The sequence below is a fragment of the Neophocaena asiaeorientalis genome, unplaced genomic scaffold (genome assembly GCF_003031525.2).
Source record: "Neophocaena asiaeorientalis asiaeorientalis breed wild unplaced genomic scaffold, Neophocaena_asiaeorientalis_V1.1 scaffold174, whole genome shotgun sequence".
In the NCBI taxonomy this organism is placed as follows: domain Eukaryota; kingdom Metazoa; phylum Chordata; class Mammalia; order Artiodactyla; family Phocoenidae; genus Neophocaena; species Neophocaena asiaeorientalis.
The window spans coordinates 145,428-155,400 of record NW_020174922.1 but is presented as its reverse complement, the minus strand read 5'-3'; the positions used below and the strand labels follow the sequence as shown (position 1 = coordinate 155,400).

The 9,973-nt window shown below is 36.4% G+C and overlaps 1 long non-coding RNA gene across 1 annotated transcript in view; it reads left to right on the top strand.

The window, feature by feature from the left end:
- Positions 1 to 1,784: 1,784 nt before the first annotated feature.
- The window catches only part of LOC112410073 (uncharacterized), a 55,023-nt gene continuing 46,834 nt past the window's right edge, over positions 1,785 to 9,973 (top strand). The window contains exons 1-2 of the long non-coding RNA XR_003005321.1: positions 1,785 to 1,840; positions 6,259 to 6,373. This is a non-coding gene — a long non-coding RNA (uncharacterized LOC112410073). The remainder of the gene's footprint in view (positions 1,841 to 6,258; positions 6,374 to 9,973) is intronic.

The window sequence follows — 9,973 nt, the reverse complement described above, 5'->3', positions numbered from 1 at the left end:
TTCTAGTTCCCTTGAACTAGAAAACTAGTTCCAGGTTTTGAACTGGAACTTGAACTAGTTCCCAGGTGTAAGGCCTGGTTGTTTATTTGAGATAAGCTTGTATCACTATAAACTTCCATCTTAAAACTGCTTTTGCTGCATCCCACAGATTTTTGAATTGCTGTCTTTGTTTTCATTTGTCTCCATGTATTTTTTATTTCTTCTTTGGTTTCTTCAGTGATTTATTTTTTGTTTAGTAGTATATTGTTTAGCCTCTACATGTTTGTGTTTTTTTTGCTTTTTTTTCTTGTAGTTGATTTCTAGTCTCATAATATTGTGGTTGCAAAAGATGCTTGATATAATTTCAGTTTCCTTATATTTACTGAGAATTGTTCTGTGGCCTAGCATGTGAGATATCCTAGAGAATGTGTATTCTGCTGCTTTTGGTTGAATGTTCTATTTACATCTATTAAGTCCAGTTGATCTAATGTGTCATCTGAGGTCAGTGTTTTATTACTGATCTGTCCATTGATGTATGTGGGATGTTAAGGTTCCCTATTATTGTGTTATTGTCAATTTCTCACTTTATGTCTATTAATATTTGTTTTATGTACTTAGGTGCTCCTATGTTGGGTGCATTATGTTTACAATTGTTATATCTTCTTCTTGGATTGATCCCTTGATCATCACATAATGTCCTTCTTTGTCTCCGGTTACAGTCTTTGTTTTGAAGTCTATTATGTTTGATATAAGTATTGCTACCCCTACTTTCCTTTCATTTCCATTTGCATGGAATACCTTTTACCATTCCCTCACTTTCAGTCTCTGTGTGTCTTTAGATCTGAAGTGAGTCTATTGTAGTCAGCATATACATGGGTCTTGTTTTTGTATCCATTCAGCCACTCTGTGTCTTTTGATTGGAGCATTTAGTCAATTTACTTTTAAAGCAATTAATGCTAGGTATGTACTTATTGCCATTTTGTTAATTGCTTTTGGATTGTTTATGTAGTTCTTTTTTATTCCTTTCTTCTTCTTCCCTTGTGATTTGATAATTATCTTTAGTATTTTGTTTGGATTCCTTTCTCTTTTGTATGTGTGTATCTAATATGGATTTTTTGTTTGTGGTTACCATGCAAATTTATATAGAGCATTGTGTGTGTGTGTTTGTGTGTGTGTGTGTGTGTGATTACTTTAAGTGGCTCATGTCTTAAGTTCAAATGCATTGTAACAACTCTGAATCTACTCCCCTCCCCTGTTTACTGTTTTTGACATCCTATTTTACAGCTTTTTGTTTTGTGTATACCTTAACTACTTATTGCAGATATAGATGACTTTACTACATTTTTCTTTTAACCTCCCTGCTAACTCTTTACATGCTTGATTTACTACTTTTGCTGTATATTTGCCTTTAACAATGAGCTTTTTTCTTTCATAATTTTTATTTTTCTAGTTGTGGCCTTTCTTTGATCAGAGAAGTCCCTTTAACATTTCTTGTAAAGCTTATTTCCTGGTGTTAAACTCTTTTAGCTTTTGCTTGTCTGTAAAACTTTTGATCTCTCAATCAAATCTGAATGAAAACCATGTTCTGTAGCATGTTCTTAGTTGTAGGGTTTTCCTTTTCATCACTTTAAATATATTCTACCACTGCCTTCTGGCCTGCAGAGTTTCTGCTGAAAGTCAGTAGATAACCTTATTGGAATTCCCTTGTACATAACTTGTTGCTTTTCCATTGCTGCTTTTAGTAGTTTATCTTATTTTTTTGTCATTTATTTACAGTGTATCTTGGTGTGGTCCTCTCAGCATTGATCATGTTTGGTACACTCTATAATTCTGGGACCTGGATATCTGTTTCCTTTCCCAGGTAAGAGAAGTTTTCATTTATTATGTCTTCAAATATGTTCTCTGCTCCTTTTTCTCTTCTTTGCCTTCTGGGACCCCTATAATGTAAATATTAATAGCTTAATGTTGTCCCAGAGGTCTCTTAAACTGTCCTTATTTCTTTTTATTTTTTCTTTCTATTTAGTGTCAGGGATTTCCACTACCTTGTCTCCCAGATTGCTGATCTGTTCCTCTATATCATCTAATCTGATGTTGATTCCTTCTAGAGTATTTTTTCTTTCAGTTATTGTATTCTTCATTTCACTTTGGTTCTTTTTTATATCTTCTAATTCTTTGTTAAAAACATGTAACTTCTCATTCTGTTCATTTAATCTTCTCCTAGGTTCTTTAAGTATCTTTATAATCATTACCTTGAAATCTTATTAGGTAGATAGTTTATCTTCTCTTATTTTAGTTCTTTTTCTGGGGTTTTATCTTGCTTCTCCATTTGGAACATATTCCTCTGTCACTTCATTTTGCCTAATCTGCTGTTTTTATTTCTATGTATTTGGAGGTTTGTTTGTGATTCCTGATCTTGAAGAAGTGGCTTTTTGTAGAAGATATCATGTGCATCCAAGCAGTGAACTCCTCTTTTGTCACCAGAGCTATGTGCTCTACCCGTGCACCCTCTGTGGGCTGCATGGGTCCTTCTCTTGTGGGAGTCGGAATACTGTGGGTGGTCTGGTATGTGTGGCAAGCCCCCAGTTTGTTTGGTTGCCAAGTCCTGCCTTGTGCTGTGGCTGCTGGTACACAAGGCCAATTCATGAGGTAACTCACTGCAGAGTCCCGAGGGTCACAGGTCTATTGCTGGTCCACTGGTGGGCAGAGCTGAGTCCTGGGATGGACAGTTGCAAGACTGTGTTTCCTGGATCTAGTGTCAGCCTGCTGGTGTGTGACACCAGTTCCTGAAATGGCTGTCTATGCAGCCTGTGGGGCTCAAATCTGGTGTTGGTCACTGTTGAGTGTGGCTGGATCCTGGGGCAGCTGACTGAGGGATCCAAGGTGTCTTGAAGCTGGTGTTGGCTTCCTGGTGGGTGGAGTTGGGGCCTGGGGGGGATTCCTGGGCTGGTGTTGGCCTACTGATAGGTAGGGCCAGAGCTCAGGGGGGTCCCTGGGCTAGTCCTGGCCTTCAGGTAGGTGGACTGGGTGCTAACATGGCAGGCTGCAGTGCTGTGGTGGTCTTGGAAATGGTGTCTACCTGCTGGTGGATGGGGCTGTGAATCAGGTGATCCTGGGGCTGGTACCTGTCCACTGGTGATAAAACTGGGTCCTGTCACTCGTGCTGGCCCAGTGGTGGGTGTAGCCAAGTCCTGTGGTCTCTGGCTGATGTCCTAGGCCCTGTGATGGATGGGGCTAGTTCTTGTGGCCACTGTGGGCTCAGGCAGTCTTAAGACAACTGGCCTGCTGATGGGTGGGACTGTTTCCCCATCCACTAGTTGCTTGGTCTGAGCTATCCCAGTAATGGTTCTGACAGGTTGGTGGGTAGGGCTGCATTCCAGCACTAATAAGCTAGGGGGAGAATTCCAAAATGGTGTTTGCCAGCAATAGTATCCTCTTAGGAGAACAAGCTCCAAAAAATGGCTGCCACCAACGTCTGTGTCTCCAGGGTGAGCTCTAGTTGCCTCTCGCCTCTCTGGATGTCTCCCCAGAATCAGCACGTGGGTCTGACCCAGGCTCCTTTCAAATCATTACTTCTGTCCTTGGTCCTGGAGCATATGAGATTTTGTATGTGTCCTTTAAGAGTAGAGTTTCTTTCCCCCATGGCCTTCTGTATCTCCCCAAAATAATCCCTGCTAGCCTTCATAGCCACATGTTCTGGGGGGATTGTCTTCCTGGTACAGGACCCCTGGGCTGGGGAGCCCGATGTGGGCCTCTTGCTCCTCGTGCCTTGGAGAGAACTTCTGCAATTTTAATTATCTTCCTGTTTTGCAGGTTGCCCACCCAGGTATGTGAGACTTGACTCTATTGCATCTCTGCCCCACCTACCTGCTTCATTATGGTTCCTTCTTTATATATTTAGATGCAGGTTTTTTCTAGTCCTCTGGTCTTTCTCATCAATATTTTCTCTGTAAATAGCTGTGATTTTGGTGTGTCCATGGGAGGAGGTGAACTCAGGGTCTTCTTACTCCACCCTCTTGGCCACTCTCACCTGCTACTTGTTAATACATGAATATTTGGAGACAGTTTTCCATGAGTCTCTTATGATTTTGCATGTTTGCAAAGGCACCAACAGTGTTTTGTTACATAAAATCGTTCAAAGGTATTTATGGAGGAAATAGCTTTGGGAAGTAGAATCTCCCAGAAGAGCAGAGGGCACGTTTGTGTGTTATCCAATAAGAGCAATATAATATACTATATCTACTATATCAATATATCTACTTCTGGGATAAAGGACAGTCATATTTGATTGCAGCTTTTATAAAAGGTTGAGGTTTCCTAGGCTCAGAGTGCCTCTTCTGTAATGCAACCCACTGTGTGTTCTGGGTTCTCTTGACTATTACTCTATTGCCTGTAGGAGCTGAGGCTTGTGGAATCTGTGAGAATGACTCTACCCTGGCACCCTAGCAACCTTGCACATTTCTGTGTAGACCACATAGGCAAGACTTGACTTCAACTTGACTAAGTCTTTGCAGAATGCCCTGTGATCCTCCTGGTTAATGAGATCATGATGTTTGGGAAGAGCTGTTAAAAGGCCATTTTCTACTTGCTTCCCATTTCCCCTGGGATACTGTCATGAGATATTTGTTCTTAGTCTTCCAGTTTCTGATGAGCTATGAGGCTGTCTGCATTGCCTCCTTAGGGTACTGCTGCAGACTCTGAGACTGCTTAGCTACAGCATGACATCAGCTCCTCTGCAAAAGGGGTTCCCAACACTCATGCTGTATAGTCATGTCATCTGTTTCCTTTTGTTTCAGTGCTATCCTAAGGGACAGATGACAGAGACACAGGCACCTTTACTTCTCTCTCTTTTTGCTACCTATGTATGTGATGAGCAGTCATAATTTTAATAGGGCTTTCCCTTTTGTTATTGGTTAAGTTTTACAGCCTTGCATTGGTAAAGAATCAGTACAAGAAAATGATACTCTGGCTACTGCTATTTTGTGAAAAATAATTGTCCTTTTTCTTTGATCCAGAAGATTTGTGTCTTCTACCAGCATCCAATAAACTGTGACAGGCTCATTTGTTAGTTTGCAAATAGTGTAAACTATCAGATCTTTCAGAGCTCTTGACAATGATATTGACTAGAATTGTGTCATGGATATAACCCCAGCTGGATGATGGCTGGGAAGAAATGATTGTATACATAGCTTGAGTTCCCACCCAACAATATCTACCATATAAAGCTAAACTCCTAAAAATGTAACAGAAGATATCAATATAAAGGCCTAATTTTAACTAGTTGCATACTTAAGACCTAGAGTAAAATTCATAACTCGTCGTAGTCTCCTTAGCCAACCTACTCCTATAGTTTACTTATCTCTTTGCTTGAAGCCTTTTTTTTTCTTTTAAATAAAGAAACCCTTCTTAAACTACATAAATAATTGACTGTTTTCAATGAACAGAATCTAGAGGGGATCAGGAAATATGTCTCAGAGCATTTAAAAACACTTTGGGTTCTTTCCTCTATACTTAGGAAGTCATTATCGGTTGAAGTTGGGAGCACTTAAACTGTTTTCAAGTTTTAAAATACAGATGTTAAAAAAAAATTATTAGTTTACAAAATGATCCTTTTAGGAGTTGAATGTTATTCAGTGCTAATTATAACTTTTAATGATTGTGAAGTGCCCTGGGAGACTTTAATGAAGATTGCAAGACTACATTTCTACTATAAATTTTCTTTTCCCATACACAGAGTAAGGATAAAGAAAATGTGTTTGAACACCCAAAGGACAGAGATAATTGCATAAAGTTCACTAAATGTTAACAGTTTCCTAGTGACCCAGGAGTCATGTAAGGGAATCACAAACACATGTTCTGAGAAATCTTGGGCAGAATTAGTTCTCTGGAGTTTAAAAAAAAGGGCTGAGAAAAATTTAAACAATGATATCTCTTGCTTAGCCTGTAATAGATGTTACTTAAGTCAAAAGTACTGGGGAAAGACACTCTAATCTGTGATTCTATTAGGGTAACTTCCTGCTTGTTTCTAATTGACTTGCTGAAAACTGTGTGGTTTGCCAACAGTATACTTCTAAATTAAAATTGTTCACAAAATCTCAAAAGCCAGGGTCATTGGCATTGTAAGTTATAAGTTATATAATTAGTAGTCAAAGTACTCTTCCCCGAAGACATTATTTCTGGACTTAAAATACTTTATCTGAATTGCTTCATACAATGCTTCTTTTGCACTCAATCATTTAACATTTCTTTCTCCAATTCTTTGCTCTCTTGTGGTTGCTGCAGTTCAAGAGGCTAAGCGGTGCCATTTCTCTTAATTCTTGTCGGATGTGAGCATCATGTTACAGACAGAAGAATAAAGTGTTCTTCCCTTTGGAACTAGAGCAAGGCCCTTTACAAGGTAAGTTATCTCTTCTACAGAAGTAAATGGCTTATCAAATTAGGTAATTTATCTCTAAAGCTGATCACTTCAAGTAAGTAATGTTTATCTCCTGCTTTATTTCACCATTGATAGTTAAGATTACAGATGGGGTTTCGATTTTTTAAAATATCCTTAGGATATCCCAAAGAAGTTTCTGTGGGATAGAAACTTTAATTTTAAATCTATAAAATTATATTGGTGTTTTTGGAGGAAAGGAGAACATGATTTATGGATGTGTCAAATGGGTGTAAAGAAAAATGTCTTCCATATTCAAATATTAATCCATCTGTGAATCCTCACAGAGATTAAAGTCCAGACTGAACGTGACCACTAATTCCCCAAAAAACAAAAAAAGTGATCTTATCACTACAAGTGCTCTTGGCCTTGTTCTTGTAAGAGGTTTCAGGCATTTTGTCAATTTTCCAAATCAAACCAACAATTACAATACAATAATGGTCACAATTTAATGAAGACCTAATTGCCAGGAACTTCTCTAAAGCCCATCCCATACTCCTGGGCATATATCCAGAGAAAACTGTAATTCAAAAAGATACATGCACCGCAGTGTTCATAGCAGCACTATTTACAGTAGCCAAGACATGGAAGCAACCTAGATGTCCATTGACAGATGAATGGACAAAGAAGATGTGGTTCCATACAAATTGAGAATTTTTTTGTTCTAGCTCTGTGAAAAATGCCAGTGGTGTTTGTTATAAAGCAGAAATTAACACACCATGGTAAAGCAATTATACTCCAATAAAAATGTTAAAAAAAAACAATGGTAATAAATACTCAAAATTCATTATCTCCGTATTTTACTGCATTTTACTATAGGTTATGCTCTTCAGGTTATTTACATCTATCGTGTCTGTGTAGTCAAAATACTACAAAATAGTGGGAAGTAGAACACTTCTTCCCAACTCTGTATTCAGGGAGTTCATATTGGAAGCTTGAACTCAGTCACGATGGTAGTATTACACCATAGAAATCAGCAAACGCTACAAATCAGGACTTGATATATTGTTTTGTCAATTGTTTCTAGACTTAAAAAAGGGATAGAGAAAATGCTAATAATGCAGATTAAACTTAAAAGTAGGTAATGTGTATAGCCATAAAAAAGAAAAGAAAAAGAACGTGTGGTATATATACACAATGGAATACTACTCAGCCATAAAAAAGAATGAAATAATGCCATTTGCAGCAACATTGATAGACCTAGAGATTATAACACTAAGTGAAGTAAGTCAGACAGAGAAAGACAAATACCATATGATATCACTTATATGTGGAATCTAATATATGACACAGACATACTTAATTACAAAACAGAAATAGACTCACAGACATAGAAAACAAACTTATGGTTATCAAAGGGGAAAGGGGGTAGGGTAAATTAGGAGTTTGGGATTAGCAGATACAATTCCTATATATAAAATAAATATACAACAAGGACCCACTATATAGCACAGGGGACTGTATTCAGACTGTAAAAAAAAAACCATAATGGAAAAGAATATATGTATACATGTATAACTGAATCACTTTGCTATACACCAGAAACTAATACAACATTGTAAATCAGCTATAATTCATGGGGAAAAAAAGACTAATAGTGGACTAGATTTCTGAATTGATCCTTATATATAGATTACACATTTCATTTTCTATAATTTCTACATTTATAGTAAAGTATGAAAATTGAGATTTTCTATACTTCAAGCAATTCATTTGCTACAATTAATTTCAAAAAAATTAAAAAAAAAACCATAATGGAAAAGAATATATGTATACATGTATAACTGAATCACTTTGCTATACACCAGAAACTAATGCAACATTGTAAATCAGCTATAATTCATGGGAAAAAAAAGACTAACAGTGGACTAGATTTCTGAATTGATCCTTATATATAGATTACACATTTCATTTTCTATAATTTCTACATTTATAGTAAAGTATGAAAATTGAGATTTTCTATACTTCAAGCAATTCATTTGCTACAATTAATTTCAAAAAAATCTAAACTAATGTCTGGAGAGCTCTTCCTGGGCTGTGTAGGATAACTGTATCACTGAGTTTGTGGTCTATGATAGGCAGGTTTTCCATAAAAAATTCATCATTCCAATGTCATGAAAACCAGGAAGCAGGCATAATGATAGTTGTATGCTATTTAACTGCTCTATTTCTTTTTCATTTTTTTTTTCTTTTGGTTTTCTGAGAATAAGTGTGGAGAAACTGTGACTGTTGATTAGGGATAAATGTCAACATCCTATTATTAGTTTGATGTGTAGACAGACGATTGTATATGGAAAAAGTAGGCTTCCTTGAGAAATTGTGAACAAAGTCAAAAAAATATTATTCCAATTAAATGTAATTGATTTAAATTATTCTGTAATGATATATTTATAAACAATATTTACACAGATTAAGAAAACTATTTTATTCTTTCACTCCTCTTGAAATTCTGACATGATGATTTTATACCTTGCTTTAGTTAAAACTAAATGTTGTTTTCAAAATTTTTTCAAGGTTAACATACTGGCAAACCTATCAGTTTTTAGAAAATTCTATGGATAATCATAGAATGCAAGACTAAGGAATAAATCTATGAAATATAATTTGTATGATGGAAACTTTTGTTTTCTGAAAGCTTCTGTTCACTACCTATTGTATCATATTTGATGATGATGAACACCTACGATTTCTAGAAAATGACATAAAAGGTACTCTTCCTTTTTCATTATATAGAGGGCATTCCTATAATTTTCCTTCTTTCTTATAGTTTTATTCCTTTACCTTCTTACCAACTCCAAAGGTGTTTTTTCATTTGCTTGTTTACTTGTTGGGTTTGTTGCTCTATGTGTTTGTGTTATTGTTTTTATCATTCCTCTCATTAACTTTATTCCACCTAAGTGTGCTACAAAGTCAAAACTAATTTTCTACATTCCATCCTAGAAAGCTGACAACATCCTCTTAGTCCTTTGTGGGTATTTTAGGTTTTTCGCATTCATCAGAAAAGAGCATTTACATATACACCCTATTATATTTAAAATAGATAACTAACAAGGACCTATTGGATAGCACGGGAAACTGTACTCAATATCTTGTAACCTATAAATGGAAGATAATGTAAAGAAAAGAATATACATATATATGTATAATTGAATCACTTTGCTTTATATCTGAAACTAACACATTGTAAATCAACTATATTTCAATAACAATTAAAAAAATAATTTACAAATACCTTTTTCTATGTAATATATACCATGTATCAGAGCATAACTTGATGCATTTCTAATTTTAAAGACTCCCTGGACTTCCCTGGAAGTGCAGTGGTTAAGACTCCATGCTTCCAACGCAGGGGACGTGGGTTCAATCTCTGGTGGGGGAACTAAGATCCCACATGCCACACTGTGCAGCCAAATTAAACAAAACAATATAAAAAGACTCCCTTTTCCTCAGGAGTAGAATGAAATAAACAGAAAGAGGAATATAGAAACACAGCCCTATCACACTCAAATGATTAGAAGCAGACCTTCTCTTTGTACTCAGAATCTAAAGGTAAAGAAAAAGAGC